Source organism: Helianthus annuus, chromosome 16 (assembly GCF_002127325.2).
Source record: "Helianthus annuus cultivar XRQ/B chromosome 16, HanXRQr2.0-SUNRISE, whole genome shotgun sequence".
NCBI classification, from domain to species: Eukaryota; Viridiplantae; Streptophyta; class Magnoliopsida; order Asterales; family Asteraceae; genus Helianthus; species Helianthus annuus.
This window is the reverse complement of record NC_035448.2, coordinates 203,996,040-204,003,069: the sequence shown is the minus strand read 5'-3', so window position 1 is coordinate 204,003,069 and position 7,030 is coordinate 203,996,040. Positions and strand designations below refer to the sequence as shown.

Sequence of the window (7,030 nt, the reverse complement as noted above, 5' to 3'; positions counted from 1 at the left end):
ATTTTTGACTATTCGTAATACTTTGATATTGCACACAATGGTAGAAATATAATTATCTTTATGCTTCCGCTGTGCATTCATATATTGTGTGGTTTGACTATATTGTTGCCAACTATGTCACGATAATCCCCCACCGGGCCCACCGATGAGACACGTGGAAATCGGGGTGTGACAGTTGTCACGGGGTTAACCTCTGGGATCTCATCTTCGAGAGGACCCGTTTTGATGGTTTTGGTGGGCTTTTTGGATTTTGTTTTGGTCTTTTTAAGTTTTGTTGGTGGGGGTTTCACAGTAGTGGTTGTAGTGCTGTGATCACCAAGAGCAGTGGGCTCGGCAACAGACATTTGAGGAGCAGTTGTAGACTCATCTAAAATTTCCTCATTCCCCTTTGCTTCAGTTTTGAAAACATCTGACTCTTTAGCCATAAGGCGGTTAAAAGTTAGACTATTCATTTTAATACCTTCACCTTTTCAAAAGCTTTTCGAGAAACATGTTTTTGCAGGTAGTAGCTTAATAGTCTAGGAAACAAAAGAAAACCAGCAGGTTTCCCCTTTTTAATAGCAGCAACTTTCCCCTTTTTAATAGCAGCAGTTTTGCCCTTTTTAATGTTATTTAAATTTGCAACCAAATCAGCAAACAGTGCTTGGGAGTAGTTAAAATCAGTATTTGTCAAAATTGAATACCCCAATGACTGAATTTCCAAAGGTATTTCATTAAAAGAAGTAGTTTTATTTGAGAGACAGATTAAGAGAGTATGGAACAGGAATTTCATCGGCGGTGGAAAATTACCTTTAAACATAGTGGCCTTATTCAACTCTCCATCATATCCCCTCCCCTTCAAGTATGTTTGAATCTCATTTTTCGGAAAAGAAGTCTTACCTGCCAAGTCGTATACCTCAAATGTTATTGATATGGTACTGGGGGTAATAACAACTGATTCACCTCCGACTTTTGAAGTTATACTTATGGCCACATTGTTTTGTTCTTCAATACTCGCATTAACCCAAAAATCGCGAAGCGTCTCTTGGAAAATAGGGGCATCGGCGATAAGAATGACCTTATATTTTGATGATGTAAGAACATCAATCATCGAATGATAGAGAGTATTGTTCTCGGTTTTCTCAAAAATAGCAACGTAGTTATGCGATTTTTTCATCAACAAAGTCATGATCGGAATTGAAAGTTGCGAGATGTTAACGAAGAAGTGTAGAAGAAGAAGGTGGAAACCGGTCTGCTGAATTTTAAACTCCAGACGAAAGTAAAATCTCTGTTTGGGGATGAAACAACGGTTTATAAAGTGAAAGATGAATGCTGACGTGTCAGAAGTTAGAAAGATCTGATGGCTAAAATCTGTCCACGTCACAACCTCTGCTCTGATAATGATGACAGTTGTTGCAAAAACCACTGTTGGCCAACAACAGATGTTAGACAACATTAGTAACTCAGCAGTCCTCAGATTAAACAGAACCTATGAGAACAGACAATAAGCTTACCGAAAATTTGGAAACCACTGTTGGGCAACAACAGATCTTATGCAACAATAGTAAGTTAGTAGTCCTTTCAACAGACTTTTAATATAAAGGAATAAATTGATATTAAATATCAGCAGCCATTTAATGCAAAACATTTAAAAAATAATTTTTCAATAGTAAATATCAAGAAACTGAAAGGACAAATTTTAAACCTCTGCCAAAAAATATAAGAAAAACCCTCTTCATTTAAAGACCAACAATAATCTACATGGCAAACAAAGGCAACTACCACTTCATGAGACACAAATGTTGTAAACAGTGGTAAATCAACAGTTGAGCAATAACAAATGTTCAGAACTGTTGAGCAGTGGTAAATCAACAGCAGTAAAAAACCTCTTCATTTAAAGACATTGAGCAATAACAGATATTCAGAACTTCTATTGTGTTAATCATTGACAATTCTTTGGAAACTGCTGTTGGGAATAACAGATGTTCGCATCAGTAGCAACTCAACAGTCGTTACACAAAAACAGTAATTGTTGAGCAATAACAGATGTTCAGAATTGTTGAGTAGTGGTAAATCAACAGCAGTAAAAAACCTCTTCATTTAAAGACGTTGAGCAAAAAGAGATGTTCAGAACTTCTATTGTGTTAATCATTGACAATTCTTTGGAAACTGCTGTTGAGAATAACAGATGTTCGCACCAGTAGCAACTCAACAGTCGTTTTAAGAATGTTTAGAACTTCTATTGGGTTCATGGTTGACAATCTTTTTCCTTTTTTTCCTTTTCCTTTTTATATCCATTGAGTTTATTTTACAATATTTTTTTCCTTTAGAAACCGCTGTTGCGAATAACAGATGTTGGCAACAATAGCAACCAACAGTCCTTACAAAAAGACATAAATTATGAGAATAGACAATACCTTTAAACAGTGGATGCATCTTTTGCCAAACAGATACTGGCAACAATAGCAACTCAACAGTCGTTACAAAAAACAGGAATTATGAGAACACACAATACCTTTAAACAGTGGATAAATCTTTTGTTAAACAGATGCTTGCAACAATAGCAACTCAACATTTACAATAGCAGATATCAACACTAACAACTGTTGATGCTCAAATCAGTAAAAATAAATGCTCTACAAAGATCAACAATTACATTAAGAACTGAAAAACGAAATTCCAGAGATCTTCAGCTCTTGAACAGTAGTCTTATCCTCATATACTTGATCCCCAACTTCCTTGAAAAAGCAATACTTTAAATCATATGAGACCTACAGAAGGATATGATGACAGTTTTAACTTGTATATTTCTTCAACTCCGATGTAAAAGAAGGATACAATGGTAGTAAAACGTGATGAAAAGATTCTGCACTGTTTTTGAATTCCGAAGTGCAGAAAGACATCACCAAAACACCTCTTCAGCTCCTCAGTTCTTGAACAGTAGCCCTATCCTAATGTAAAAGAAGGATATCATAATCGTAGTAAAATTTTAAATACCAATAAACCGAAAGAACAAAAATAAAATTATAAAAAAAAACAGATTCTCATAATTACCATTAAGTTCTTCATTTATCATAAAGAAGTACTCCACTTTCTGCACTTCAGACTTCAAAAACATTCAGCTCCTCAGTTCTTGAACAGTAGCCCTATCCTAATGTAAAAGAAGGATATCATAATCCTAGTAAAATTTTAAATACCAATAAACCGAAAGAACAAAAATAAAATTATCAAAAAAAAAAAAAAAACAGATTCTCATAATTACCATTAAGTTCTTCATTTATCATAAAGAAGTACTCCACTTTCTGCACTTCAGACTTCAAAAACAGTACAGAAGAACTTCCCACTGCTCGCTCGAGAAAAAAAAAGCTGAAATATATCAACACCTTAAAATAAATATTATCAACATAATCAACAGTTTAAAAGAATTCACAAACCTAAAATAACCCGCAAAGCCAAGGTCAAAGGCGAGTGTGTGAAACAGAGCTACCATGAAACAACGATGTTGGAACAATAATACTGGAACAATGACACTGGAACAAAGAACTGTATCTGAAGATTAACCGGCTCAATCATGAGAGCTATGCATTTGATGTAACGCCCAAATTACACATTCCAAAATGTAATATTATCATACTATTATTTAACAAAATTCGGGCATGACCCGTTCGTAATAAGAACAATTCCCTGTAAGACTAACGCGTAATAACTTAAAATACGACGCAGCGGAAAACAAGAGCCCAAAAATTTCGTTCTTTAATAGACATATCAAACACATGAAGGTTCAAATGCGAAATGCCATATATTCATTAAAACGGATTTATAACGTTTTATAACATTAATACTTCAAAACCTATATGAGTTACACTATGTGACCATTCTACCCCGTACAATCCTTGCTCTCAACTCGAACTAAGTCCGCTTCACTTCAATAAATGTAGAGAAAACCCAAGCGATACCTGTGGACACCACGTACAACCAAACCATTAGTCATTAACATACCATACAACATTAAACTATATAATAGAATTTCGTAGAGCATTCTATAAAGTAGTCGTGGAATTGTCCAAGCGCTTTCTTAAATACTCTTATCCAAATCCAGCTCCATTTCTTCATGAAGCCAACGATCCCATACCTACATTACATTCCAACTCAACGCACATCATTAGTAACCATAAATACTCGAACACTTTGATAACGTTCATGCATATGTCTTAAGCATTGAACATTCATTCACACATACATTCACACCTACGTACTTATTATCATACACACATACATATATATATATATACACTTATATATATACATGCGTACCTTCATACATGCCAATGTTCCTTCCTACGCACAATCAATTAATCACGAATATATACACAAGCTTCTTTTACATGTAGGTTTATGCTGGAATGTCACATTCACAACTTTACATAGTATAGACAATCTATGATTCAACCCACGTGCCCTTTGGATTCCTAGACACATATACTTATAAAATTTCCTACACTAACACGAAACAATCCGTTCATTCACTAACCGACAACCGAATCATATAAAACTTGTTCCTAATGGTCCGGGAAATGTTCCCCTTACATAATGACTAAAAATTCTTACCCAAGGTCTTAACCATAACGAATTTCATTACATTACGCAACATATGCACATAAAATTCGACCCGTTTAAACCCACCAATTTACTTTCGGCTTAAATACAACCTTCTTCAATAATGAGGCATTATTGGCTTTGTACTTCTGATTATTACATGTTCTTTCATGATGTTTCGTAAACATAAGTATTAAAATCTATTTAACCTACTAAAAAGTGAATCGAAATTCACTTACCTCGAGTACTCCAATAAGTGTATTTGTCACCTTGCCTTATCTTGACCCGTTACCCTCCTATGCTTGACCTCTCCTTGACACGTTCCTATTATCTCATTCCATTAGTATACATAATCATACGCATCACTAATCACACTTCTATTCACGTGTCAATCGCTTAACGAGTTCAACATGTATCATAATACTACAATGCTAATCAATCTAACAATTTATCATTCCATCAACACAACAGTCATACATGAGCTTCTAGCATGCATAATTATGTATTTACATCATGTTCGTTATTCTTTCAAAATTCCATACTTAGAATGATAACCTTTTCTAAGTTAGGCAACTTGCTTCATATGTTAAACATTTCATACCATTTCTTAACACCTTGGTTTTTACACATCCATTCTACTATTTTCTATCAACAACCCGTTTCGACCCGTTGGTGCAATTATATGCATAAACTAGTTGGTAAGTGTTTTAGACACTTAAAACAATCAAATAACTTACTAATAATTTATTAAAATCAGTAGTTCATGATTCATACAAGTGTGCATAACAATACAACTATTTTTACTAAATATTTATACTAAAATTTGTGCAGCAACTTTCTGCGCAGCAGCTGTTCACGACACATTTTAACCCATTTATCTTCTGATTCAGTTCTTCATGTTCAAATATGAAATGATCTACACTCAGAGATCTTTCTAAGCATATAAAGATCGTAACACTCGGACATTCCTATGATTTTATATGATTTTTACAAAATCAGCACAGAAGCTGAAATGCTTCCAAACAGCTTGCTGTCAAAACGAATTTACTAACTTTTCATGCTGTTTTGACCCACTAAATCTCATAACCAGCCTCTTATGACCAAATATGAAATGTAATATGCGAAACAACCTTTTCAACAATATAAGGCTCGTTGTCTAACTCCTAATAACGAATGAGATACGGCCTTTACAAGATGACTATCTAAGGCTGTCAAAAGTGACGAATTTACTAACTTTTCATGCTGTTTTGACCCACTTAATCTCATAACCAGCCTCTTATGGCCAAATATGAAATGTAATATGCGAAACAACCTTTTCAACGATATAAGGCTCGTTGTCTAACTCCTAATAACGAATGAGATACGGCCTTTACAAGATGACTATCTAAGGCTGTCAAAAGTGACGAATTTACTAACTTTTCATGCTGTTTTACCCACTTAATCTCATAACCAGCCTCTTATGGCCAAATATGAAATGTAATATGCGAGACAACCTTTTCAACGATATAAGGCTCGTTGTCTAACTCCTAATAACGAATGAGATACGGCCTTTACAAGATGACTATCTAAGGCTGTCAAAAGTGACGAATTTACTAACTATTTTACACAAACTTTGTAGGCATTTTATCAAACACTTGGCGGGTTTCGCATTTAAAGCATAATGTACAAATATTCTCATGTTCATCTTCCTAATTTTTGTGCTCACTTGCCATTAACATCTAATTAAAACTCGCATAACTTCACACCATACTAAATCTAACTGACAAAAACCAATAACATAAATCATAACACTTTCGAATTTGCATAAGATTTGACATGGGTAGTATACCCATGTCGCCACCCTACCTATAGCAAATGGGTTTTCCCCCAATATTAATCATAATCAAAATTAAACATACTTTGGCATCTACACATTCATTATAACTAACATTCATGCTAAAATCTTACACTATAATCACATATTACACAAAATCCACTTGATCAAACATCATTAAAATACCAAAATTCGACTTACATGATGGTAGAAACGCTAAAGTGATCGAAAATCTTGGTTCATACATTAGTTTAGCCCTTCAATCCCCCTTCAATTTGATGGATTTTGGTGAAACTAGGGTTTCACCTCACCCTCTGTCCCTGATCGATCGTATATACACACACGCACACTCTATGTGTGTTTTTAATTTTTTTATACTTTTAATGTTTTAAGTTTTGCCACTTTACACATTTGGCCCCTCAAGAATAATATGTATATTATTAAGACCAAGACTATCCTTACTTGTTCATAACTAGCTTAAATTAAATTTCTCATGGAATTTGGGGTGTTACATTTGAGTAAGAGAGATATGATCGAGAGAGATAAATTGAAATTTGAATGTGGAGCCAAATTCATATGTAGATATGAGCGAGAGAGATTTGAATGTGAAGCCAGATAATTATATCTTATTTATAGGATTAG

The 7,030-nt window shown here is 34.3% G+C and overlaps 1 long non-coding RNA gene across 1 annotated transcript; it reads right to left on the bottom strand.

Annotated features, from left to right (window-relative positions):
* Positions 1-3,713: 3,713 nt before the first annotated feature.
* Positions 3,714-6,865, bottom strand: LOC110915651. Its single transcript, XR_002579143.2, has 3 exons — positions 6,590-6,865; positions 4,815-4,899; positions 3,714-4,111 (listed from the first exon to the last, which is right to left on the bottom strand). It is a non-coding gene; the product is annotated as an uncharacterized LOC110915651 (long non-coding RNA).
* Between the last annotated feature and the right edge of the window lie 165 nt (positions 6,866-7,030).